The sequence below is a fragment of the Corythoichthys intestinalis genome, unplaced genomic scaffold (genome assembly GCF_030265065.1).
Source record: "Corythoichthys intestinalis isolate RoL2023-P3 unplaced genomic scaffold, ASM3026506v1 HiC_scaffold_27, whole genome shotgun sequence".
Taxonomy (NCBI): Eukaryota; Metazoa; Chordata; class Actinopteri; order Syngnathiformes; family Syngnathidae; genus Corythoichthys; species Corythoichthys intestinalis.
In genome coordinates, this window is record NW_026651596.1 from 3,581,084 (window position 1) to 3,607,925 (window position 26,842).

A 26,842-nucleotide genomic window follows, 5' to 3' on the forward strand; every position below is an offset into this window, starting at 1 on the left:
GGGCTATTACAGAATAGGTTTGGGAAGGCCAGTCTACCTACCAGGGACAAGCAAGTAATTTGCTGGGACTATTACAGAATAGGCTTGGGAAGGCCTGTCTACCTACCAGGGAGAAATAAGTCATGTGCTGAGGCGATGAGAGAATAGGCTTGGGAAGGCCTATCTACCTACCAGGGGCAAGCAAGTAATTTGCTGGGACTATTACAGAATAGGCTTGGGAAAGCCTGTCTACCTACCAGGGGCAAGCAAGTAATTTGCTGGGACTATTACAGAATAGGTTTGGGAAAGCCTGTCTACCTACCAGGGGCAAGCAAGTAATGTGCAGGGGCTATTAGAGAATTGGCTTGAGAAGGCCTGTCTACCTACCAGGGGCAAGCAAGTAATTTGCTGGGGCTATTACAGAATAGGCTTGAGAAGGCCTGTCTACCTAAAAGGGAGAAATATGTCATGGGCTGAGGCGATGAGAGAATAGGCTTGGGGAGGCCTATCGACCTAACAGGGGCAAGCAAGTAATTTGCCGGGGCTTTGAGAGAAAAGGCTTGGGAAGGCCTTTCTACCTACCAGGGGCAAGCAAATAATGTGCACGGGCTATTAGAGAATTGGCTTGGGAAAGCCTGTCTAACTACCAGGGGCAAGCAAGTAATGTGTACGGGCTATTAGAGAATTGGCTTGGGAAAGCCTGTCTACCTACCTGGAGCAAGCAAGTAATGTGCATGGGCTATTAGAGAATTGGCTTCGGAAGGCCTGTCTACCTACCAGGGGCAAGCAAGTAATGTGCAGGGGCTATTAGAGAATAGGCTTGGGAAAGCCTGTCTACCTACCTGGAGCAAGCAAGTAATGTGCACGGGCTATTAGAGAATTGGCTTGGGAAGGCCTGTCTACCTACCAGGGGCAAGCAAGTAATTTGCTGGGGCTATTACAGAATAGGCTTGGGAAGGCCTGTCTACCTACCAGGGACAAGCAAGTAATGTGCAGGGGCTATTAGAGAATTGGGTTGTGCTGTAAGAGAATTGGTTTGGGAAGGCCTGTCTACATACCAGGGGCAAGCAAGTAATTTGCTGGGGCTATTACAGAATTGGCTTGGGAAGGCCTGTTTACCTACCAGGGGCAAGCAAGTAATGTGCTGGGGCTATTCGAGAATTGGCTTGTGCTATAAGAGAATTGGTTTGGGAAGGCCTGTCTACCTACCAGGGGCAAGCAAGTAATTTGCTGGGGCTATTACAGAATAGGTTTGGGAAGGCCAGTCTACCTACCAGGGACAAGCAAGTAATTTGCTGGGACTATTACAGAATAGGCTTGGGAAGGCCTGTCTACCTACCAGGGAGAAATAAGTCATGTGCTGAGGCGATGAGAGAATAGGCTTGGGAAGGCCTATCTACCTACCAGGGGCAAGCAAGTAATTTGCTGGGACTATTACAGAATAGGCTTGGGAAAGCCTGTCTACCTACCAGGGGCAAGCAAGTAATTTGCTGGGACTATTACAGAATAGGCTTGGGAAAGCCTGTCTACCTACCAGGGACAAGCAAGTAATGTGCACGGGCTATTATGAATTGGCTTGGGAAAGCCTTTCTACCTCCCTGGCGCAAGCAAGTAATGTGCACGGGCTATTAGAGAATATGCTTGGGAAGGCCTGTCTACCTACCAGGGGCAAGCAAGTAATTTGCTGGGGCTATTACAGAATAGGCTTGGGCTATAAGAGAATTGGTTTGGGAAGGCCTGTCTACTTACCAGGGAAAAAGCAAGTAATTTGCCGGGGCTATTACAGAATAGGCTTGGGAAGGCCTGTCTACCTACCAGGGGCAAGCAAGTAATTTGCTGGGACTATTACAGAATAGGCTTGGGAAAGCCTGTCTACCTACCAGGGGCAAGCAAGTAATGTGCATGGGCTATTAGAGAATTGGCTTGGGAAGGCCTGTCTACCTACCAGGGGCAAGCAAGTAATGTGCAGGGGCTATTAGATAATTGGCTTGGGCTATAAGAGAATTGGTTTGGGAAGGCCTGTCTACCTACCATGGGCAAGCAAGTAATTTGCTGGGACTATTACAGAATAGGCTTGGGAAAGCCTGTCTACCTACCAGGGGCAAGCAAGTAATTTGCTGGGACTATTACAGAATAGGCTTGGGAAAGTCTGTCTACCTACCAGGTGCAAGCAAGTAATTTGCTGGGACTATTACAGAATAGGCTTGGGAAAGCCTGTCTACCTACCAGGGACAAGCAAGTAATGTGCACGGGCTATTAGATAATTGGCTTGGGAAGGCCTGTCTACCTACCAGGGGCAAGCAAGTAATTTGCTGGGGCTATTACAGAATAGGCTTGGGAAGGCCTGTCTACCTACCAGGGGCAAGCAAGTAATTTGCTGGGGCTATTCGAGAATTGGCTTGTGCTGTAAGAGAATTGGTTTGGGAAGGCCTGTCTACCTACCAGGGGCAAGCAAGTAATTTGCTGGGGCTATCACAGAATATGTTTGGGAAGGCCTGTCTACTTACCAGGGAAAAAGCAAGTAACTTGCTGGGACTATTACAGAATAAACTTGGGAAAGCCTGTCTACCTACCAGGGGCAAGCAAGTAATGTGCAGGGGGTATTAGAGAATTGGCTTGGGATATAAGAGAATTGGCACGGGAAGGCCAGTCGACCTACCAGGGAGAAGTAAGTCATGGGCTGAGGCAATGAGAGAATAGGCTTGGGAAGGGCAGTCTGCCGACCAGGGGCAAGCAAGTAATTTGCTGGGACTATTACAGAATAGGCTTGGGAAAGCCTGTCTACCTACCAGGGGCAAGCAAGTAATTTGCTGGGACTATTACAGAATAGGCTTGGGAAAGTCTGTCTACCTACCAGGTGCAAGCAAGTAATGTGCATGGGCTATTAGAGAATTGGCTTGGGAAGGCCTGTCTACCTACCAGGGGCAAGCAACTAATGTGCAGGGGCTATTAGAGAATTGGCTTGGGCTATTAGAGAATTGGTTTGGGAAGGCCTGTCTACCTACCAGGGGCAAGCAAGTAATTTGCTGGGACTATTACAGAATAGGCTTGGGAAAGCCTGTCTACCTACCAGGGGCAAGCAAGTAATGTGCAGGGGCTATTCGAGAATTGGCTTGTGCTATAAGAGAATTGGTTTGGGAAGGCCTGTCTACTTACCAGGGGCAAGCAAGTAATTTGCTGGGACTATTACAGAATAGGCTTGGGAAGGCCTGTCTACCTACCAGGGAGAAATAAGTCATGGGCTGAAGCGATGAGAGAATAGGCTTGGGAAGGCCTATCTACCTACCATAGCAAGCAAGTAATTTGCTGGGACTATTACAGAATAGGCTTGGGAAAGCCTGTCTACCTACCAGGGGCAAGCAAGTAATGTGCATGGGCTATTAGAGAATTGGCTTCGGAAGGCCTGTCTACCTACCACGGGCAAGCAAGTTATTTGCTGGGGCTATTACAGAATTGGCTTGTGCTGTAAGAGAATTGGTTTGGGAAGGCCTGTCTACCTACCAGGGGCAAGCAAGTAATTTGCTGGGACTATTACAGAATAGGCTTGGGAAAGCCTGTCAACCTACCAGGGGCAAGCAAGTAATTTGCTGGGGCTATTACAGAATAGGCTTGGGAAGGCCTGTCTACCTACCAGGGGCAAGCAAGTAATTTGCTGGGACTATTACAGAATAGGCTTGGGAAAGCCTGTCTACCTACCAGGGGCAAGCAAGTAATTTGCTGGGACTATTACAGAATAGGCTTGGGAAAGCCTGTCAACCTACCAGGGGCAAGCAAGTAATTTGCTGGGACTATTACAGAATAGGCTTGGGAAAGCCTGTCAACCTACCAGGGGCAAGCAAGTAATTTGCCGGGGCTATTACAGAATAGGCTTGGGAAGGCCTGTCTACCTACCAGGGGCAAGCAAGTAATTTGCTGGGACTATTACAGAATAGGCTTGGGAAAGCCTGTCTACCTACCAGGGGCAAGCAAGTAATGTGCATGGGCTATTAGAGAATTGGCTTGGGAAGGCCTGTCTACCTACCAGGGGCAAGCAAGTAATGTGCAGGGGCTATTAGATAATTGGCTTGGGCTATAAGAGAATTGGTTTGGGAAGGCCTGTCTACCTACCATGGGCAAGCAAGTAATTTGCTGGGACTATTACAGAATAGGCTTGGGAAAGCCTGTCAACCTACCAGGGGCAAGCAAGTAATTTGCCGGGGCTATTACAGAATAGGCTTGGGAAGGCCTGTCTACCTACCAGGGGCAAGCAAGTAATTTGCTGGGACTATTACAGAATAGGCTTGGGAAAGCCTGTCTACCTACCAGGGGCAAGCAAGTAATGTGCATGGGCTATTAGAGAATTGACTTGGGAAGGCCTGTCTACCTACCAGGGGCAAGCAAGTAATGTGCAGGGGCTATTAGATAATTGGCTTGGGCTATAAGAGAATTGGTTTGGGAAGGCCTGTCTACCTACCATGGGCAAGCAAGTAATTTGCTGGGACTATTACAGAATAGGCTTGGGAAAGCCTGTCTACCTACCAGGGGCAAGCAAGTAATTTGCTGGGACTATTACAGAATAGGCTTGGGAAAGTCTGTCTACCTACCAGGTGCAAGCAAGTAATTTGCTGGGACTATTACAGAATAGGCTTGGGAAAGCCTGTCTACCTACCAGGGACAAGCAAGTAATGTGCACGGGCTATTAGATAATTGGCTTGGGAAGGCCTGTCTACCTACCAGGGGCAAGCAAGTAATTTGCTGGGGCTATTACAGAATAGGCTTGGGAAGGCCTGTCTACCTACCAGGGGCAAACAAGTAATTTGCTGGGGCTATTCGAGAATTGGCTTGTGCTGTAAGAGAATTGGTTTGGGAAGGCCTGTCTACCTACCAGGGGCAAGCAAGTAATTTGCTGGGACTAATACAGAATAGGCTTGGGAAGGCCTGTCTACATACAAGTGGCAAGCAAGTAATTTGCTGGGGCTATCACAGAATATGTTTGGGAAGGCCTGTCTACTTACCAGGGAAAAAGCAAGTAACTTGCTGGGACTATTACAGAATAAACTTGGGAAAGCCTGTCTACCTACCAGGGGCAAGCAAGTAATGTGCAGGGGGTATTAGAGAATTGGCTTGGGATATAAGAGAATTGGCACGGGAAGGCCAGTCGACCTACCAGGGAGAAGTAAGTCATGGGCTGAGGCAATGAGAGAATAGGCTTGGGAAGGGCAGTCTGCCGACCAGGGGCAAGCAAGTAATTTGCTGGGACTATTACAGAATAGGCTTGGGAAAGTCTGTCTACCTACCAGGTGCAAGCAAGTAATGTGCATGGGCTATTAGAGAATTGGCTTGGGAAGGCCTGTCTACCTACCAGGGGCAAGCAACTAATGTGCAGGGGCTATTAGAGAATTGGCTTGGGCTATTAGAGAATTGGTTTGGAAAGGCCTGTCTACCTACCAGGGGCAAGCAAGTAATTTGCTGGGACTATTACAGAATAGGCTTGGGAAAGCCTGTCTACCTACCAGAAGCAAGCAAGTAATGTGCAGGGGCTATTCGAGAATTGGCTTGTGCTATAAGAGAATTGGTTTGGGAAGGCCTGTCTACTTACCAGGGGCAAGCAAGTAATTTGCTGGGACTATTACAGAATAGGCTTGGGAAGGCCTGTCTACCTACCAGGGAGAAATAAGTCATGGGCTGAAGCGATGAGAGAATAGGCTTGGGAAGGCCTATCTACCTACCATAGCAAGCAAGTAATTTGCTGGGACTATTACAGAATAGGCTTGGGAAAGCCTGTCTACCTACCAGGGGCAAGCAAGTAATGTGCATGGGCTATTAGAGAATTGGCTTGGGAAGGCCTGTCTACCTAACAGGGAGAAATAAGTCATGGGCTGAGGCGATGAGAGAATAGGCTTGGGGAGGCCTATCGACCTAACAGGGGCAAGCAAGTAATTTGCTGGGGCTATTCGAGAATTGGCTTGTGCTGTAAGAGAATTGGTTTGGGAAGGCCTGTCTACCTACCAGGGGCAAGCAAGTAATTTGCTGGGACTATTACAGAATAGGCTTGGGAAAGCCTGTCAACCTACCAGGGGCAAGCAAGTAATTTGCTGGGGCTATTACAGAATAGGCTTGGGAAGGCCTGTCTACCTACCAGGGGCAAGCAAGTAATTTGCTGGGACTATTACAGAATAGGCTTGGGAAAGCCTGTCTACCTACCAGGGGCAAGCAAGTAATTTGCTGGGACTATTACAGAATAGGCTTGGGAAAGCCTGTCAACCTACCAGGGGCAAGCAAGTAATTTGCCGGGGCTATTACAGAATAGGCTTGGGAAGGCCTGTCTACCTACCAGGGGCAAGCAAGTAATTTGCTGGGACTATTACAGAATAGGCTTGGGAAAGCCTGTCTACCTACCAGGGGCAAGCAAGTAATGTGCATGGGCTATTAGAGAATTGGCTTGGGAAGGCCTGTCTACCTACCAGGGGCAAGCAAGTAATGTGCAGGGGCTATTAGATAATTGGCTTGGGCTATAAGAGAATTGGTTTGGGAAGGCCTGTCTACCTACCATGGGCAAGCAAGTAATTTGCTGGGACTATTACAGAATAGGCTTGGGAAAGCCTGTCTACCTACCAGGGGCAAGCAAGTAATTTGCTGGGACTATTACAGAATAGGCTTGGGAAAGTCTGTCTACCTACCAGGTGCAAGCAAGTAATTTGCTGGGACTATTACAGAATAGGCTTGGGAAAGCCTGTCTACCTACCAGGGACAAGCAAGTAATGTGCACGGGCTATTAGATAATTGGCTTGGGAAGGCCTGTCTACCTACCAGGGGCAAGCAAGTAATTTGCTGGGGCTATTACAGAATAGGCTTGGGAAGGCCTGTCTACCTACCAGGGGCAAGCAAGTAATTTGCTGGGGCTATTCGAGAATTGGCTTGTGCTGTAAGAGAATTGGTTTGGGAAGGCCTGTCTACCTACCAGGGGCAAGCAAGTAATTTGCTGGGACTAATACAGAATAGGCTTGGGAAGGCCTGTCTACATACAAGTGGCAAGCAAGTAATTTGCTGGGGCTATCACAGAATATGTTTGGGAAGGCCTGTCTACTTACCAGGGAAAAAGCAAGTAACTTGCTGGGACTATTACAGAATAAACTTGGGAAAGCCTGTCTACCTACCAGGGGCAAGCAAGTAATGTGCAGGGGGTATTAGAGAATTGGCTTGGGATATAAGAGAATTGGCACGGGAAGGCCAGTCGACCTACCAGGGAGAAGTAAGTCATGGGCTGAGGCAATGAGAGAATAGGCTTGGGAAGGGCAGTCTGCCGACCAGGGGCAAGCAAGTAATTTGCAGGGGCTATGAGAGAAAAGGCTTGGGAAAGCCTGTCTACCTACCAGGGGCAAGCAAGTAATGTGCTGGGGCTATTCGAGAATTGGCTTGGGCTATAAGAGAATTGGTTTGGGAAGGCCTGTCTACCTACCAGGGGCAAGCAAGTAATGTGCTGGGGCTATTCGAGAATTGGCTTGGGCTATAAGAGAATTGGTTTGGGAAGGCCTGTCTACCTACCAGGGGCAAGCAAGTAATTTGCTGGGACTATTACAGAATAGGCTTGGGAAAGCCTGTCTACCTACCAGGGGCAAGCAAGTAATTTGCTGGGACTATTACAGAATAGTCTTGGGAAAGCCTGTCTACCTACCAGGGGCAAGCAAGTAATGTGCAGGGGCTATTAGAGAATAGGCTTGGGAAAGCCTGTCTACCTACCTGGAGCAAGCAAGTAATGTGCACGGGCTATTAGAGAATTGGCTTGGGAAGGCCTGTCTACCTACCAGGGGCAAGCAAGTAATTTGCTGGGGCTATTACAGAATAGGCTTGGGAAGGCCTGTCTACCTACCAGGGACAAGCAAGTAATGTGCAGGGGCTATTAGAGAATTGGGTTGTGCTGTAAGAGAATTGGTTTGGGAAGGCCTGTCTACATACCAGGGGCAAGCAAGTAATTTGCTGGGGCTATTACAGAATTGGCTTGGGAAGGCCTGTTTACCTACCAGGGGCAAGCAAGTAATGTGCTGGGGCTATTCGAGAATTGGCTTGTGCTATAAGAGAATTGGTTTGGGAAGGCCTGTCTACCTACCAGGGGCAAGCAAGTAATTTGCTGGGGCTATTACAGAATAGGTTTGGGAAGGCCAGTCTACCTACCAGGGACAAGCAAGTAATTTGCTGGGACTATTACAGAATAGGCTTGGGAAGGCCTGTCTACCTACCAGGGAGAAATAAGTCATGTGCTGAGGCGATGAGAGAATAGGCTTGGGAAGGCCTATCTACCTACCAGGGGCAAGCAAGTAATGTGCAGGGGGTATTAGAGAATTGGCTTGGGATATAAGAGAATTGGCACGGGAAGGCCAGTCGACCTACCAGGGAGAAGTAAGTCATGGGCTGAGGCAATGAGAGAATAGGCTTGGGAAGGGCAGTCTGCCGACCAGGGGCAAGCAAGTAATTTGCAGGGGCTATGAGAGAAAAGGCTTGGGAAAGCCTGTCTACCTACCAGGGGCAAGCAAGTAATGTGCTGGGGCTATTCGAGAATTGGCTTGGGCTATAAGAGAATTGGTTTGGGAAGGCCTGTCTACCTACCAGGGGCAAGCAAGTAATGTGCTGGGGCTATTCGAGAATTGGCTTGGGCTATAAGAGAATTGGTTTGGGAAGGCCTGTCTACCTACCAGGGGCAAGCAAGTAATTTGCTGGGACTATTACAGAATAGGCTTGGGAAAGCCTGTCTACCTACCAGGGGCAAGCAAGTAATTTGCTGGGACTATTACAGAATAGTCTTGGGAAAGCCTGTCTACCTACCAGGGGCAAGCAAGTAATGTGCAGGGGCTATTAGAGAATAGGCTTGGGAAAGCCTGTCTACCTACCTGGAGCAAGCAAGTAATGTGCACGGGCTATTAGAGAATTGGCTTGGGAAGGCCTGTCTACCTACCAGGGGCAAGCAAGTAATTTGCTGGGGCTATTACAGAATAGGCTTGGGAAGGCCTGTCTACATACCAGGGGCAAGCAAGTAATTTGCTGGGGCTATTACAGAATTGGCTTGGGAAGGCCTGTTTACCTACCAGGGGCAAGCAAGTAATGTGCTGGGGCTATTCGAGAATTGGCTTGTGCTATAAGAGAATTGGTTTGGGAAGGCCTGTCTACCTACCAGGGGCAAGCAAGTAATTTGCTGGGGCTATTACAGAATAGGTTTGGGAAGGCCAGTCTACCTACCAGGGACAAGCAAGTAATTTGCTGGGACTATTACAGAATAGGCTTGGGAAGGCCTGTCTACCTACCAGGGAGAAATAAGTCATGTGCTGAGGCGATGAGAGAATAGGCTTGGGAAGGCCTATCTACCTACCAGGGGCAAGCAAGTAATTTGCTGGGACTATTACAGAATAGGCTTGGGAAAGCCTGTCTACCTACCAGGGGCAAGCAAGTAATTTGCTGGGACTATTACAGAATAGGTTTGGGAAAGCCTGTCTACCTACCAGGGGCAAGCAAGTAATGTGCAGGGGCTATTAGAGAATTGGCTTGAGAAGGCCTGTCTACCTACCAGGGGCAAGCAAGTAATTTGCTGGGGCTATTACAGAATAGGCTTGAGAAGGCCTGTCTACCTAAAAGGGAGAAATATGTCATGGGCTGAGGCGATGAGAGAATAGGCTTGGGGAGGCCTATCGACCTAACAGGGGCAAGCAAGTAATTTGCCGGGGCTTTGAGAGAAAAGGCTTGGGAAGGCCTTTCTACCTACCAGGGGCAAGCAAATAATGTGCACGGGCTATTAGAGAATTGGCTTGGGAAAGCCTGTCTAACTACCAGGGGCAAGCAAGTAATGTGTACGGGCTATTAGAGAATTGGCTTGGGAAAGCCTGTCTACCTACCTGGAGCAAGCAAGTAATGTGCATGGGCTATTAGAGAATTGGCTTCGGAAGGCCTGTCTACCTACCAGGGGCAAGCAAGTAATGTGCAGGGGCTATTAGAGAATAGGCTTGGGAAAGCCTGTCTACCTACCTGGAGCAAGCAAGTAATGTGCACGGGCTATTAGAGAATTGGCTTGGGAAGGCCTGTCTACCTACCAGGGGCAAGCAAGTAATTTGCTGGGGCTATTACAGAATAGGCTTGGGAAGGCCTGTCTACCTACCAGGGACAAGCAAGTAATGTGCAGGGGCTATTAGAGAATTGGGTTGTGCTGTAAGAGAATTGGTTTGGGAAGGCCTGTCTACATACCAGGGGCAAGCAAGTAATTTGCTGGGGCTATTACAGAATTGGCTTGGGAAGGCCTGTTTACCTACCAGGGGCAAGCAAGTAATGTGCTGGGGCTATTCGAGAATTGGCTTGTGCTATAAGAGAATTGGTTTGGGAAGGCCTGTCTACCTACCAGGGGCAAGCAAGTAATTTGCTGGGGCTATTACAGAATAGGTTTGGGAAGGCCAGTCTACCTACCAGGGACAAGCAAGTAATTTGCTGGGACTATTACAGAATAGGCTTGGGAAGGCCTGTCTACCTACCAGGGAGAAATAAGTCATGTGCTGAGGCGATGAGAGAATAGGCTTGGGAAGGCCTATCTACCTACCAGGGGCAAGCAAGTAATTTGCTGGGACTATTACAGAATAGGCTTGGGAAAGCCTGTCTACCTACCAGGGGCAAGCAAGTAATTTGCTGGGACTATTACAGAATAGGTTTGGGAAAGCCTGTCTACCTACCAGGGGCAAGCAAGTAATGTGCAGGGGCTATTAGAGAATAGGCTTGAGAAGGTCTGTCTACCTAAAAGGGAGAAATATGTCATGGGCTGAGGCGATGAGAGAATTGGCTTGGGAAGGCCTGTTTACCTACCAGGGGCAAGCAAGTAATGTGCTGGGGCTATTCGAGAATTGGCTTGTGCTATAAGAGAATTGGTTTGGGAAGGCCTGTCTACCTACCAGGGGCAAGCAAGTAATGTGCAGGGGCTATTAGAGAATTGGCTTGGGAAGGCCTTTCTACCTACCAGGGGCAAGCAAGTAATGTGCACGGGCTATTAGAGAATTGGCTTGGGAAAGCCTGTCTACCTACCAGGGGCAAGCAAGTAATGTGCACGGGCTATTAGAGAATTGGCTTGGGAAGGCCTGTCTACCTACCTGGAGCAAGCAAGTAATGTGCACGGGCTATTAGAGAATTGGCTTGGGAAGGCCTGTCTACCTACCAGGGGCAAGCAAGTAATTTGCTGGGGCTATTAGAGAATTGGCTTGGGAAGGCCTGTCTACCTACCAGGGGCAAGCAAGTAATTTGCTGGGGCTATTACAGAATAGGCTTGGGAAGACCTGTCTACCTACCAGGGACAAGCAAGTAATTTGCTGGGACTATTACAGAATTGGCTTGGGAAAGCCTGTCTACCTACCAGGGGCAAGCAAGTAATGTGCAGGGGGTATTAGAGAATTGGCTTGGGATATAAGAGAATTGGCACGGGAAGGCCAGTCGACCTACCAGGGAGAAGTAAGTCATGGGCTGAGGCAATGAGAGAATTGGTTTGGGAAGACCTGTCTACCTACCAGGGGCAAGCAAGTAATGTGCTGGGGCTATTCGAGAATTGGCTTGGGCTATAAGAGAATTGGTTTGGGAAGGCCTGTCTACCTACCAGGGGCAAGCAAGTAATTTGCTGGGACTATTACAGAATTGGCTTGGGAAAGCCTGTCTACCTACCAGGGGCAAGCAAGTAATGTGCAGGGGCTATTAGAGAATTGGCTTGGGAAGGCCTGTCTACCTACCAGGGACAAGCAAGTAATTTGCTGGGGCTATTACAGAATAGGCTTGGGAAAGCCTGTCTACCTACCAGGGGCAAGCAAATAATGTTTACGGGCTATTAGAGAATTGGCTTGGGAAGGCCTGTCTACCTACCAGGGGCAAGCAAGTAATTTGCTGGGACTATTACAGAATGGCTTGGGAAGGCCTGTCTACCTACCAGGGGCAAGCAAGTAATGTGCAGGGGCTATTAGAGAATTGGCTTGGGAAGGCCTGTCTACCTACCAGGGACAAGCAAGTAATTTGCTGGGGCTATTACAGAATAGGCTTGTGCTATAAGAGAATTGGTTTGGGAAGGCCTGTCTACCTACCAGGGGCAAGCAAGTAATTTGCTGGGACTATTACAGAATAGGCTTGGGAAGGCCTGTCTACCTACCAGGGACAAGCAAGTAATTTGCTGGGACTATTACAGAATAGGCTTGGGAAGGCCTATCTACCTACCAGGGGCAAGCAAGTAATTTGCTGGGACTATTACAGAATAGGCTTGGGAAAGCCTGTCTACCTACCAGGGGCAAGCAAGTAATTTGCTGGGACTATTACAGAAAAGGCTTGGGAAAGCCTGTCTACCTACCAGGGGCAAGCAAGTAATTTGCTGGGACTAGTACAGAATAGGCTTGGGAAAGCCAGTCTACCTACCAGGGACAAGCAAGTAATTTGCTGGGACTATTACAGAATAGGCTTGGGAAGGCCTATCTACCTACCAGGGGCAAGCAAGTAATTTGCTGGGACTATTACAGAATAGGCTTGGGAAAGCCTGTCTACCTACCAGGGGCAAGCAAGTAATTTGCTGGGACTATAACAGAATAGGCTTGGGAAGGCCTGTCTACCTACCAGGGGCAAGCAAGTAATGTGCTGGGGCTATTCGAGAATTGGCTTGGGCTATAAGAGAATTGGTTTGGGAAGGCCTGTCTACCTACCAAGGGCAAGCAAGTAATGTGATGGGGCTATTCTAGAATTGGCTTGGGCTATAAGAGAATTGGTTTGGGAAGGCCTGTCTACCTACCAGGGGCAAGCAAGTAATTTGCTGGGGCTATTACAGAATAGGCTTGGGAAGGCCAGTCTACCTACCAGGGACAAGCAAGTAATTTGCTGGGACTATTACAGAATAGGCTTGGGAAGGCCTATCTACCTACCAGGGGCAAGCAAGTAATTTGCTGGGACTATTACAGAATAGGCTTGGGAAAGCCTGTCTACCTACCAGGGGCAAGCAAGTAATTTGCTGGGACTATTACAGAATAGGCTTGGGAAAGCCTGTCTACCTACAAGGGGCAAGCAAGTGTTGTGCACGGGCTATTAGAGAATTGGCTTGGGCTATAAGAGAATTGGTTTGGGAAGGCCTGTCTACCTACCAGGGGCAAGCAAGTAATTTGCTGGGGCTATTACAGAATAGGCTTGGGAAGGCCTGTCTACCTACCAGGGGCAAGCAAGTAATTTGCTGGGACTATTACAGAATAGGCTTGGGAAAGCCTGTCTACCTACCAGGGGCAAGCAAGTAATGTGCATGGGCTATTAGAGAATTGGCTTGGGAAGGCCTGTCTACCTACCAGGGGCAAGCAAGTAATGTGCAGGGGCTATTAGATAATTGGCTTGGGCTATAAGAGAATTGGTTTGGGAAGGCCTGTCTACCTACCATGGGCAAGCAAGTAATTTGCTGGGACTATTACAGAATAGGCTTGGGAAAGCCTGTCTACCTACCAGGGGCAAGCAAGTAATTTGCTGGGACTATTACAGAATAGGCTTGGGAAAGTCTGTCTACCTACCAGGTGCAAGCAAGTAATTTGCTGGGACTATTACAGAATAGGCTTGGGAAAGCCTGTCTACCTACCAGGGACAAGCAAGTAATGTGCACGGGCTATTAGATAATTGGCTTGGGAAGGCCTGTCTACCTACCAGGGGCAAGCAAGTAATTTGCTGGGGCTATTACAGAATAGGCTTGGGAAGGCCTGTCTACCTACCAGGGGCAAGCAAGTAATTTGCTGGGGCTATTCGAGAATTGGCTTGTGCTGTAAGAGAATTGGTTTGGGAAGGCCTGTCTACCTACCAGGGGCAAGCAAGTAATTTGCTGGGACTAATACAGAATAGGCTTGGGAAGGCCTGTCTACATACAAGTGGCAAGCAAGTAATTTGCTGGGGCTATCACAGAATATGTTTGGGAAGGCCTGTCTACTTACCAGGGAAAAAGCAAGTAACTTGCTGGGACTATTACAGAATAAACTTGGGAAAGCCTGTCTACCTACCAGGGGCAAGCAAGTAATGTGCAGGGGGTATTAGAGAATTGGCTTGGGATATAAGAGAATTGGCACGGGAAGGCCAGTCGACCTACCAGGGAGAAGTAAGTCATGGGCTGAGGCAATGAGAGAATAGGCTTGGGAAGGGCAGTCTGCCGACCAGGGGCAAGCAAGTAATTTGCAGGGGCTATGAGAGAAAAGGCTTGGGAAAGCCTGTCTACCTACCAGGGGCAAGCAAGTAATGTGCTGGGGCTATTCGAGAATTGGCTTGGGCTATAAGAGAATTGGTTTGGGAAGGCCTGTCTACCTACCAGGGGCAAGCAAGTAATGTGCTGGGGCTATTCGAGAATTGGCTTGGGCTATAAGAGAATTGGTTTGGGAAGGCCTGTCTACCTACCAGGGGCAAGCAAGTAATTTGCTGGGACTATTACAGAATAGGCTTGGGAAAGCCTGTCTACCTACCAGGGGCAAGCAAGTAATTTGCTGGGACTATTACAGAATAGTCTTGGGAAAGCCTGTCTACCTACCAGGGGCAAGCAAGTAATGTGCAGGGGCTATTAGAGAATAGGCTTGGGAAAGCCTGTCTACCTACCTGGAGCAAGCAAGTAATGTGCACGGGCTATTAGAGAATTGGCTTGGGAAGGCCTGTCTACCTACCAGGGGCAAGCAAGTAATTTGCTGGGGCTATTACAGAATAGGCTTGGGAAGGCCTGTCTACCTACCAGGGACAAGCAAGTAATGTGCAGGGGCTATTAGAGAATTGGGTTGTGCTGTAAGAGAATTGGTTTGGGAAGGCCTGTCTACATACCAGGGGCAAGCAAGTAATTTGCTGGGGCTATTACAGAATTGGCTTGGGAAGGCCTGTTTACCTACCAGGGGCAAGCAAGTAATGTGCTGGGGCTATTCGAGAATTGGCTTGTGCTATAAGAGAATTGGTTTGGGAAGGCCTGTCTACCTACCAGGGGCAAGCAAGTAATTTGCTGGGGCTATTACAGAATAGGTTTGGGAAGGCCAGTCTACCTACCAGGGACAAGCAAGTAATTTGCTGGGACTATTACAGAATAGGCTTGGGAAGGCCTGTCTACCTACCAGGGAGAAATAAGTCATGTGCTGAGGCGATGAGAGAATAGGCTTGGGAAGGCCTATCTACCTACCAGGGGCAAGCAAGTAATGTGCAGGGGGTATTAGAGAATTGGCTTGGGATATAAGAGAATTGGCACGGGAAGGCCAGTCGACCTACCAGGGAGAAGTAAGTCATGGGCTGAGGCAATGAGAGAATAGGCTTGGGAAGGGCAGTCTGCCGACCAGGGGCAAGCAAGTAATTTGCAGGGGCTATGAGAGAAAAGGCTTGGGAAAGCCTGTCTACCTACCAGGGGCAAGCAAGTAATGTGCTGGGGCTATTCGAGAATTGGCTTGGGCTATAAGAGAATTGGTTTGGGAAGGCCTGTCTACCTACCAGGGGCAAGCAAGTAATGTGCTGGGGCTATTCGAGAATTGGCTTGGGCTATAAGAGAATTGGTTTGGGAAGGCCTGTCTACCTACCAGGGGCAAGCAAGTAATTTGCTGGGACTATTACAGAATAGGCTTGGGAAAGCCTGTCTACCTACCAGGGGCAAGCAAGTAATTTGCTGGGACTATTACAGAATAGTCTTGGGAAAGCCTGTCTACCTACCAGGGGCAAGCAAGTAATGTGCAGGGGCTATTAGAGAATAGGCTTGGGAAAGCCTGTCTACCTACCTGGAGCAAGCAAGTAATGTGCACGGGCTATTAGAGAATTGGCTTGGGAAGGCCTGTCTACCTACCAGGGGCAAGCAAGTAATTTGCTGGGGCTATTACAGAATAGGCTTGGGAAGGCCTGTCTACATACCAGGGGCAAGCAAGTAATTTGCTGGGGCTATTACAGAATTGGCTTGGGAAGGCCTGTTTACCTACCAGGGGCAAGCAAGTAATGTGCTGGGGCTATTCGAGAATTGGCTTGTGCTATAAGAGAATTGGTTTGGGAAGGCCTGTCTACCTACCAGGGGCAAGCAAGTAATTTGCTGGGGCTATTACAGAATAGGTTTGGGAAGGCCAGTCTACCTACCAGGGACAAGCAAGTAATTTGCTGGGACTATTACAGAATAGGCTTGGGAAGGCCTGTCTACCTACCAGGGAGAAATAAGTCATGTGCTGAGGCGATGAGAGAATAGGCTTGGGAAGGCCTATCTACCTACCAGGGGCAAGCAAGTAATTTGCTGGGACTATTACAGAATAGGCTTGGGAAAGCCTGTCTACCTACCAGGGGCAAGCAAGTAATTTGCTGGGACTATTACAGAATAGGTTTGGGAAAGCCTGTCTACCTACCAGGGGCAAGCAAGTAATGTGCAGGGGCTATTAGAGAATTGGCTTGAGAAGGCCTGTCTACCTACCAGGGGCAAGCAAGTAATTTGCTGGGGCTATTACAGAATAGGCTTGAGAAGGCCTGTCTACCTAAAAGGGAGAAATATGTCATGGGCTGAGGCGATGAGAGAATAGGCTTGGGGAGGCCTATCGACCTAACAGGGGCAAGCAAGTAATTTGCCGGGGCTTTGAGAGAAAAGGCTTGGGAAGGCCTTTCTACCTACCAGGGGCAAGCAAATAATGTGCACGGGCTATTAGAGAATTGGCTTGGGAAAGCCTGTCTAACTACCAGGGGCAAGCAAGTAATGTGTACGGGCTATTAGAGAATTGGCTTGGGAAAGCCTGTCTACCTACCTGGAGCAAGCAAGTAATGTGCATGGGCTATTAGAGAATTGGCTTCGGAAGGCCTGTCTACCTACCAGGGGCAAGCAAGTAATGTGCAGGGGCTATTAGAGAATAGGCTTGGGAAAGCCTGTCTACCTACCTGGAGCAAGCAAGTAATGTGCACGGGCTATTAGAGAATTGGCTTGGGAAGGCCTGTCTACCTACCAGGGGCAAGCAAGTAATTTGCTGGGGCTATTACAGAATAGGCTTGGGAAGGCCTGTCTACCTACCAGGGACAAGCAAGTAATGTGCAGGGGCTATTAGAGAATTGGGTTGTGCTGTAAGAGAATTGGTTTGGGAAGGCCTGTCTACATACCAGGGGCAAGCAAGTAATTTGCTGGGGCTATTACAGAATTGGCTTGGGAAGGCCTGTTTACCTACCAGGGGCAAGCAAGTAATGTGCTGGGGCTATTCGAGAATTGGCTTGTGCTATAAGAGAATTGGTTTGGGAAGGCCTGTCTACCTACCAGGGGCAAGCAAGTAATTTGCTGGGGCTATTACAGAATAGGTTTGGGAAGGCCAGTCTACCTACCAGGGACAAGCAAGTAATTTGCTGGGACTATTACAGAATAGGCTTGGGAAGGCCTGTCTACCTACCAGGGAGAAATAAGTCATGTGCTGAGGCGATGAGAGAATAGGCTTGGGAAGGCCTATCTACCTACCAGGGGCAAGCAAGTAATTTGCTGGGACTATTACAGAATAGGCTTGGGAAAGCCTGTCTACCTACCAGGGGCAAGCAAGTAATTTGCTGGGACTATTACAGAATAGGTTTGGGAAAGCCTGTCTACCTACCAGGGGCAAGCAAGTAATGTGCAGGGGCTATTAGAGAATAGGCTTGAGAAGGTCTGTCTACCTAAAAGGGAGAAATATGTCATGGGCTGAGGCGATGAGAGAATTGGCTTGGGAAGGCCTGTTTACCTACCAGGGGCAAGCAAGTAATGTGCTGGGGCTATTCGAGAATTGGCTTGTGCTATAAGAGAATTGGTTTGGGAAGGCCTGTCTACCTACCAGGGGCAAGCAAGTAATGTGCAGGGGCTATTAGAGAATTGGCTTGGGAAGGCCTTTCTACCTACCAGGGGCAAGCAAGTAATGTGCACGGGCTATTAGAGAATTGGCTTGGGAAAGCCTGTCTACCTACCAGGGGCAAGCAAGTAATGTGCACGGGCTATTAGAGAATTGGCTTGGGAAGGCCTGTCTACCTACCTGGAGCAAGCAAGTAATGTGCACGGGCTATTAGAGAATTGGCTTGGGAAGGCCTGTCTACCTACCAGGGGCAAGCAAGTAATTTGCTGGGGCTATTAGAGAATTGGCTTGGGAAGGCCTGTCTACCTACCAGGGGCAAGCAAGTAATTTGCTGGGGCTATTACAGAATAGGCTTGGGAAGACCTGTCTACCTACCAGGGACAAGCAAGTAATTTGCTGGGACTATTACAGAATTGGCTTGGGAAAGCCTGTCTACCTACCAGGGGCAAGCAAGTAATGTGCAGGGGGTATTAGAGAATTGGCTTGGGATATAAGAGAATTGGCACGGGAAGGCCAGTCGACCTACCAGGGAGAAGTAAGTCATGGGCTGAGGCAATGAGAGAATTGGTTTGGGAAGACCTGTCTACCTACCAGGGGCAAGCAAGTAATGTGCTGGGGCTATTCGAGAATTGGCTTGGGCTATAAGAGAATTGGTTTGGGAAGGCCTGTCTACCTACCAGGGGCAAGCAAGTAATTTGCTGGGACTATTACAGAATTGGCTTGGGAAAGCCTGTCTACCTACCAGGGGCAAGCAAGTAATGTGCAGGGGCTATTAGAGAATTGGCTTGGGAAGGCCTGTCTACCTACCAGGGACAAGCAAGTAATTTGCTGGGGCTATTACAGAATAGGCTTGGGAAAGCCTGTCTACCTACCAGGGGCAAGCAAATAATGTTTACGGGCTATTAGAGAATTGGCTTGGGAAGGCCTGTCTACCTACCAGGGGCAAGCAAGTAATTTGCTGGGACTATTACAGAATGGCTTGGGAAGGCCTGTCTACCTACCAGGGGCAAGCAAGTAATGTGCAGGGGCTATTAGAGAATTGGCTTGGGAAGGCCTGTCTACCTACCAGGGACAAGCAAGTAATTTGCTGGGGCTATTACAGAATAGGCTTGTGCTATAAGAGAATTGGTTTGGGAAGGCCTGTCTACCTACCAGGGGCAAGCAAGTAATTTGCTGGGACTATTACAGAATAGGCTTGGGAAGGCCTGTCTACCTACCAGGGAGGAATAAGTCATGGGCTGAGGCGATGAGAGAATAGGCTTGGGAAGGCCTATCTACCTACCAGGGGCAATCAAGTAATTTTCTGGGACTATTACAGAATAGGCTTGGGAAGGCCTGTCTACCTACCAGGGAGAAATAAGTCATGGGCTGAAGCGATGAGAGAATAGGCTTGGGAAGGCCGATCTACCTACCAGGGGCAAGCAAGTAATTTGCTGGGACTATTACAGAAAAGGCTTGGGAAAGCCTGTCTACCTACCAGGGGCAAGCAAGTAATTTGCTGGGACTAGTACAGAATAGGCTTGGGAAAGCCTGTCTACCTACCAGGGGCAAGCAAGTAATGTTTACGGGCTATTAGAGAATTGGCTTGGGAAGGCCTGTCTACCTACCATGGGCAAGCAAGTAATGTGCTGGGGCTATTCGAGAATTGGCTTGGGAAAGCCTGTCTACCTACATGGGGCAAGCAAGTAATGTGCAGGGGCTATTAGAGAATTGGGTTGGGCTATAAGAGAATTGGTTTGGGAAGGCCTGTCTACCTACCAGGGGCAAGCAAGTAATTTGCTGGGGCTATTACAGAATAGGCTTGGGAAGGCCTGTCTACCTACCAGGGGCAAGCAAGTAATGTGATGGGGCTATTCTAGAATTGGCTTGGGCTATAAGAGAATTGGTTTGGGAAGGCCTATCTAACTACCAGGGGCAAGCAAGTAATTTGCTGGGGCTATTACAGAATAGGCTTGGGAAGGCCAGTCTACCTACCAGGGGCAAGCAAGTAATTTGCTGGGACTATAACAGAATAGGCTTGGGAAGGCCTGTCTACCTACCAGGGGCAAGCAAGTAATGTGCTGGGGCTATTCGAGAATTGGCTTGGGCTATAAGAGAATTGGTTTGGGAAGGCCTGTCTACCTACCAAGGGCAAGCAAGTAATGTGATGGGGCTATTCTAGAATTGGCTTGGGCTATAAGAGAATTGGTTTGGGAAGGCCTGTCTACCTACCAGGGGCAAGCAAGTAATTTGCTGGGGCTATTACAGAATAGGCTTGGGAAGGCCAGTCTACCTACCAGGGACAAGCAAGTAATTTGCTGGGACTATTACAGAATAGGCTTGGGAAGGCCTATCTACCTACCAGGGGCAAGCAAGTAATTTGCTGGGACTATTACAGAATAGGCTTGGGAAAGCCTGTCTACCTACCAGGGGCAAGCAAGTAATTTGCTGGGACTATTACAGAATAGGCTTGGGAAAGCCTGTCTACCTACAAGGGGCAAGCAAGTGTTGTGCACGGGCTATTAGAGAATTGGCTTGGGCTATAAGAGAATTGGTTTGGGAAGGCCTGTCTACCTACCAGGGGCAAGCAAGTAATTTGCTGGGGCTATTACAGAATAGGCTTGGGAAGGCCTGTCTATCTACCAGGGGCAAGCAAGTAATGTGCTGGGGCTATTCGAGAATTGGCTTGTGCTATAAGAGAATTGGTTTGGGAAGGCCTGTCTACCTACCAGGGGCAAGCAAGTAATTTGCTGGGACTATTACAGAATGGCTTGGGAAGGCCTGTCTACCTACCAGGGGCAAGCAAGTCATGTGCAGGGGCTATTAGAGAATTGGCTTGGGAAGGCCTGTCTACCTACCAGGGACAAGCAAGTAATTTGCTGGGGCTATTACAGAATAGGCTTGTGCTATAAGAGAATTGGTTTGGGAAGGCCTGTCTACCTACCAGGGGCAAGCAAGTAATTATCTGGGACTATTACAGAATAGGCTTGGGAAGGCCTGTCTACCTACCAGGGAGAAATAAGTCATGGGAAGAAGCGATGAGAGAATAGGCTTGGGAAGGCCAGTCTACCTACCAGGGGCAAGCAAGTAATGTGCAGGGGCTATTAGAGAATTGGCTTGGGAAGGCCTGTCTACCTACCAGGGGCAAGCAAGTAATTTGCTGGGACTATTACAGAATGGCTTGGGAAGGCCTGTCTACCTACCAGGGGCAAGCAAGTAATGTGCAGGGGCTATTAGAGAATTGGCTTGGGAAGGCCTGTCTACCTACCAGGGACAAGCAAGTAATTTGCTGGGGCTATTACAGAATAGGCTTGGGAAAGCCTGTCTACCTACCAGGGGCAAGCAAGTAATGTTTACGGGCTATTAGAGAATTGGCTTGGGAAGGCCTGTCTACCTACCAGGGGCAAGCAAGTAATTTGCTGGGACTATTACAGAATGGCTTGGGAAGGCCTGTCTACCTACCAGGGGCAAGCAAGTAATGTGCAGGGGCTATTAGAGAATTGGCTTGGGAAGGCCTGTCTACCTACCAGGGACAAGCAAGTAATTTGCTGGGGCTATTACAGAATAGGCTTGTGCTATAAGAGAATTGGTTTGGGAAGGCCTGTCTACCTACCAGGGGCAAGCAAGTAATTTGCTGGGACTATTACAGAATAGGCTTGGGAAGGCCTGTCTACCTACCAGGGAGGAATAAGTCATGGGCTGAGGCGATGAGAGAATAGGCTTGGGAAGGCCTATCTACCTACCAGGGGAAATCAAGTAATTTGCTGGGACTATTACAGAATAGGCTTGGGAAGGCCTGTCTACCTACCAGGGAGAAATAAGTCATGGGCTGAAGCGATGAGAGAATAGGCTTGGGAAGGCCGATCTACCTACCAGGGGCAAGCAAGTAATTTGCTGGGACTATTACAGAAAAGGCTTGGGAAAGCCTGTCTACCTACCAGGGGCAAGCAAGTAATTTGCTGGGACTAGTACAGAATAGGCTTGGGAAAGCCTGTCTACCTACCAGGGGCAAGCAAGTAATGTTTACGGGCTATTAGAGAATTGGCTTGGGAAGGCCTGTCTACCTACCATGGGCAAGCAAGTAATGTGCTGGGGCTATTCGAGAATTGGCTTGGGAAAGCCTGTCTACCTACAAGGGGCAAGCAAGTAATGTGCAGGGGCTATTAGAGAATTGGCTTGGGCTATAAGAGAATTGGTTTGGGAAGGCCTGTCTACCTACCAGGGGCAAGCAAGTAATTTGCTGGGGCTATTACAGAATAGGCTTGGGAAGGCCTGTCTACCTACCAGGGGCAAGCAAGTAATGTGATGGGGCTATTCTAGAATTGGCTTGGGCTATAAGAGAATTGGTTTGGGAAGGCCTATCTAACTACCAGGGGCAAGCAAGTAATTTGCTGGGGCTATTACAGAATAGGCTTGGGAAGGCCAGTCTACCTACCAGGGGCAAGCAAGTAATTTGCTGGGACTATAACAGAATAGGCTTGGGAAGGCCTGTCTACCTACCAGGGGCAAGCAAGTAATGTGCTGGGGCTATTCGAGAATTGGCTTGGGCTATAAGAGAATTGGTTTGGGAAGGCCTGTCTACCTACCAAGGGCAAGCAAGTAATGTGATGGGGCTATTCTAGAATTGGCTTGGGCTATAAGAGAATTGGTTTGGGAAGGCCTGTCTACCTACCAGGGGCAAGCAAGTAATTTGCTGGGGCTATTACAGAATAGGCTTGGGAAGGCCAGTCTACCTACCAGGGACAAGCAAGTAATTTGCTGGGACTATTACAGAATAGGCTTGGGAAGGCCTATCTACCTACCAGGGGCAAGCAAGTAATTTGCTGGGACTATTACAGAATAGGCTTGGGAAAGCCTGTCTACCTACCAGGGGCAAGCAAGTAATTTGCTGGGACTATTACAGAATAGGCTTGGGAAAGCCTGTCTACCTACAAGGGGCAAGCAAGTAATGTGCACGGGCTATTAGAGAATTGGCTTGGGCTATAAGAGAATTGGTTTGGGAAGGCCTGTCTACCTACCAGGGGCAAGCAAGTAATTTGCTGGGGCTATTACAGAATAGGCTTGGGAAGGCCTGTCTATCTACCAGGGGCAAGCAAGTAATGTGCTGGGGCTATTCGAGAATTGGCTTGTGCTATAAGAGAATTGGTTTGGGAAGGCCTGTCTACCTACCAGGGGCAAGCAAGTAATGTTTACGGGCTATTAGAGAATTGGCTTGGGAAGGCCTGTCTACCTACCATGGGCAAGCAAGTAATGTGCTGGGGCTATTCGAGAATTGGCTTGGGAAAGCCTGTCTACCTACAAGGGGCAAGCAAGTAATGTGCAGGGGCTATTAGAGAATTGGCTTGGGCTATAAGAGAATTGGTTTGGGAAGGCCTGTCTACCTACCAGGGGCAAGCAAGTAATTTGCTGGGGCTATTACAGAATAGGCTTGGGAAGGCCTGTCTACCTACCAGGGGCAAGCAAGTAATGTGATGGGGCTATTCTAGAATTGGCTTGGGCTATAAGAGAATTGGTTTGGGAAGGCCTATCTAACTACCAGGGGCAAGCAAGTAATTTGCTGGGGCTATTACAGAATAGGCTTGGGAAGGCCAGTCTACCTACCAGGGGCAAGCAAGTAATTTGCTGGGACTATAACAGAATAGGCTTGGGAAGGCCTGTCTACCTACCAGGGGCAAGCAAGTAATGTGCTGGGGCTATTCGAGAATTGGCTTGGGCTATAAGAGAATTGGTTTGGGAAGGCCTGTCTACCTACCAGGGGCAAGCAAGTATTTTGCTGGGACTATTACAGAATGGCTTGGGAAGGCCTGTCTACCTACCAGGGGCAAGCAAGTCATGTGCAGGGGCTATTAGAGAATTGGCTTGGGAAGGCCTGTCTACCTACCAGGGACAAGCAAGTAATTTGCTGGGGCTATTACAGAATAGGCTTGTGCTATAAGAGAATTGGTTTGGGAAGGCCTGTCTACCTACCAGGGGCAAGCAAGTAATTTGCTGGGACTATTACAGAATAGGCTTGGGAAGGCCTGTCTACCTACCAGGGAGAAATAAGTCATGGGAAGAAGCGATGAGAGAATAGGCTTGGGAAGGCCAGTCTACCTACCAGGGGCAAGCAAGTAATGTGCAGGGGCTATTAGAGAATTGGCTTGGGAAGGCCTGTCTACCTACCAGGGGCAAGCAAGTAATTTACTGGGACTATTACAGAATGGCTTGGGAAGGCCTGTCTACCTACCAGGGGCAAGCAAGTAATGTGCAGGGGCTATTAGAGAATTGGCTTGGGAAGGCCTGTCTACCTACCAGGGACAAGCAAGTAATTTGCTGGGGCTATTACAGAATAGGCTTGGGAAAGCCTGTCTACCTACCAGGGGCAAGCAAGTAATGTTTACGGGCTATTAGAGAATTGGCTTGGGAAGGCCTGTCTACCTACCAGGGGCAAGCAAGTAATTTGCTGGGACTATTACAGAATGGCTTGGGAAGGCCTGTCTACCTACCAGGGGCAAGCAAGTAATGTGCAGGGGCTATTAGAGAATTGGCTTGGGAAGGCCTGTCTACCTACCAGGGACAAGCAAGTAATTTGCTGGGGCTATTACAGAATAGGCTTGTGCTATAAGAGAATTGGTTTGGGAAGGCCTGTCTACCTACCAGGGGCAAACAAGTAATTTGCTGGGACTATTACAGAATAGGCTTGGGAAGGCCTGTCTACCTACCAGGGAGGAATAAGTCATGGGCTGAGGCGATGAGAGAATAGGCTTGGGAAGGCCTATCTACCTACCAGGGGCAATCAAGTAATTTGCTGGGACTATTACAGAATAGGCTTGGGAAGGCCTGTCTACCTACCAGGGAGAAATAAGTCATGGGCTGAAGCGATGAGAGAATAGGCTTGGGAAGGCCGATCTACCTACCAGGGGCAAGCAAGTAATTTGCTGGGACTAGTACAGAATAGGCTTGGGAAAGCCTGTCTACCTACCAGGGGCAAGCAAGTAATGTTCACGGGCTATTAGAGAATTGGCTTGGGAAGGCCTGTCTACCTACCATGGGCAAGCAAGTAATGTGCTGGGGCTATTCGAGAATTGGCTTGGGAAAGCCTGTCTACCTACAAGGGGCAAGCAAGTAATGTGATGGGGCTATTCTAGAATTGGCTTGGGCTATAAGAGAATTGGTTTGGGAAGGCCTATCTAACTACCAGGGGCAAGCAAGTAATTTGCTGGGGCTATTACAGAATAGGCTTGGGAAGGCCAGTCTAATACCAGGGGCAAGCAAGTAATTTGCTGGGACTATAACAGAATAGGCTTGGGAAGGCCTGTCTACCTACCAGGGGCAAGCAAGTAATGTGCTGGGGCTATTCGAGAATTGGCTTGGGCTATAAGAGAATTGGTTTGGGAAGGCCTGTCTACCTACCAAGGGCAAGCAAGTAATGTGATGGGGCTATTCTAGAATTGGCTTGGGCTATAAGAGAATTGGTTTGGGAAGGCCTGTCTACCTACCAGGGGCAAGCAAGTAATTTGCTGGGGCTATTACAGAATAGGCTTGGGAAGGCCAGTCTACCTACCAGGGACAAGCAAGTAATTTGCTGGGACTATTACAGAATAGGCTTGGGAAGGCCTATCTACCTACCAGGGGCAAGCAAGTAATTTGCTGGGACTATTACAGAATAGGCTTGGGAAAGCCTGTCTACCTACCAGGGGCAAGCAAGTAATTTGCTGGGACTATTACAGAATAGGCTTGGGAAAGCCTGTCTACCTACAAGGGGCAAGCAAGTGTTGTGCACGGGCTATTAGAGAATTGGCTTGGGCTATAAGAGAATTGGTTTGGGAAGGCCTGTCTACCTACCAGGGGCAAGCAAGTAATTTGCTGGGGCTATTACAGAATAGGCTTGGGAAGGCCTGTCTATCTACCAGGGGCAAGCAAGTAATGTGCTGGGGCTATTCGAGAATTGGCTTGTGCTATAAGAGAATTGGTTTGGGAAGGCCTGTCTACCTACCAGGGGCAAGCAAGTAATTTGCTGGGACTATTACAGAATGGCTTGGGAAGGCCTGTCTACCTACCAGGGGCAAGCAAGTCATGTGCAGGGGCTATTAGAGAATTGGCTTGGGAAGGCCTGTCTACCTACCAGGGACAAGCAAGTAATTTGCTGGGGCTATTACAGAATAGGCTTGTGCTATAAGAGAATTGGTTTGGGAAGGCCTGTCTACCTACCAGGGGCAAGCAAGTAATTTGCTGGGACTATTACAGAATAGGCTTGGGAAGGCCTGTCTACCTACCAGGGAGAAATAAGTCATGGGAAGAAGCGATGAGAGAATAGGCTTGGGAAGGCCAGTCTACCTACCAGGGGCAAGCAAGTAATGTGCAGGGGCTATTAGAGAATTGGCTTGGGAAGGCCTGTCTACCTACCAGGGGCAAGCAAGTAATTTGCTGGGACTATTACAGAATGGCTTGGGAAGGCCTGTCTACCTACCAGGGGCAAGCAAGTAATGTGCAGGGGCTATTAGAGAATTGGCTTGGGAAGGCCTGTCTACCTACCAGGGACAAGCAAGTAATTTGCTGGGGCTATTACAGAATAGGCTTGGGAAAGCCTGTCTACCTACCAGGGGCAAGCAAGTAATGTTTACGGGCTATTAGAGAATTGGCTTGGGAAGGCCTGTCTACCTACCAGGGGCAAGCAAGTAATTTGCTGGGACTATTACAGAATGGCTTGGGAAGGCCTGTCTACCTACCAGGGGCAAGCAAGTAATGTGCAGGGGCTATTAGAGAATTGGCTTGGGAAGGCCTGTCTACCTACCAGGGACAAGCAAGTAATTTGCTGGGGCTATTACAGAATAGGCTTGTGCTATAAGAGAATTGGTTTGGGAAGGCCTGTCTACCTACCAGGGGCAAGCAAGTAATTTGCTGGGACTATTACAGAATAGGCTTGGGAAGGCCTGTCTACCTACCAGGGAGGAATAAGTCATGGGCTGAGGCGATGAGAGAATAGGCTTGGGAAGGCCTATCTACCTACCAGGGGAAATCAAGTAATTTGCTGGGACTATTACAGAATAGGCTTGGGAAGGCCTGTCTACCTACCAGGGAGAAATAAGTCATGGGCTGAAGCGATGAGAGAATAGGCTTGGGAAGGCCGATCTACC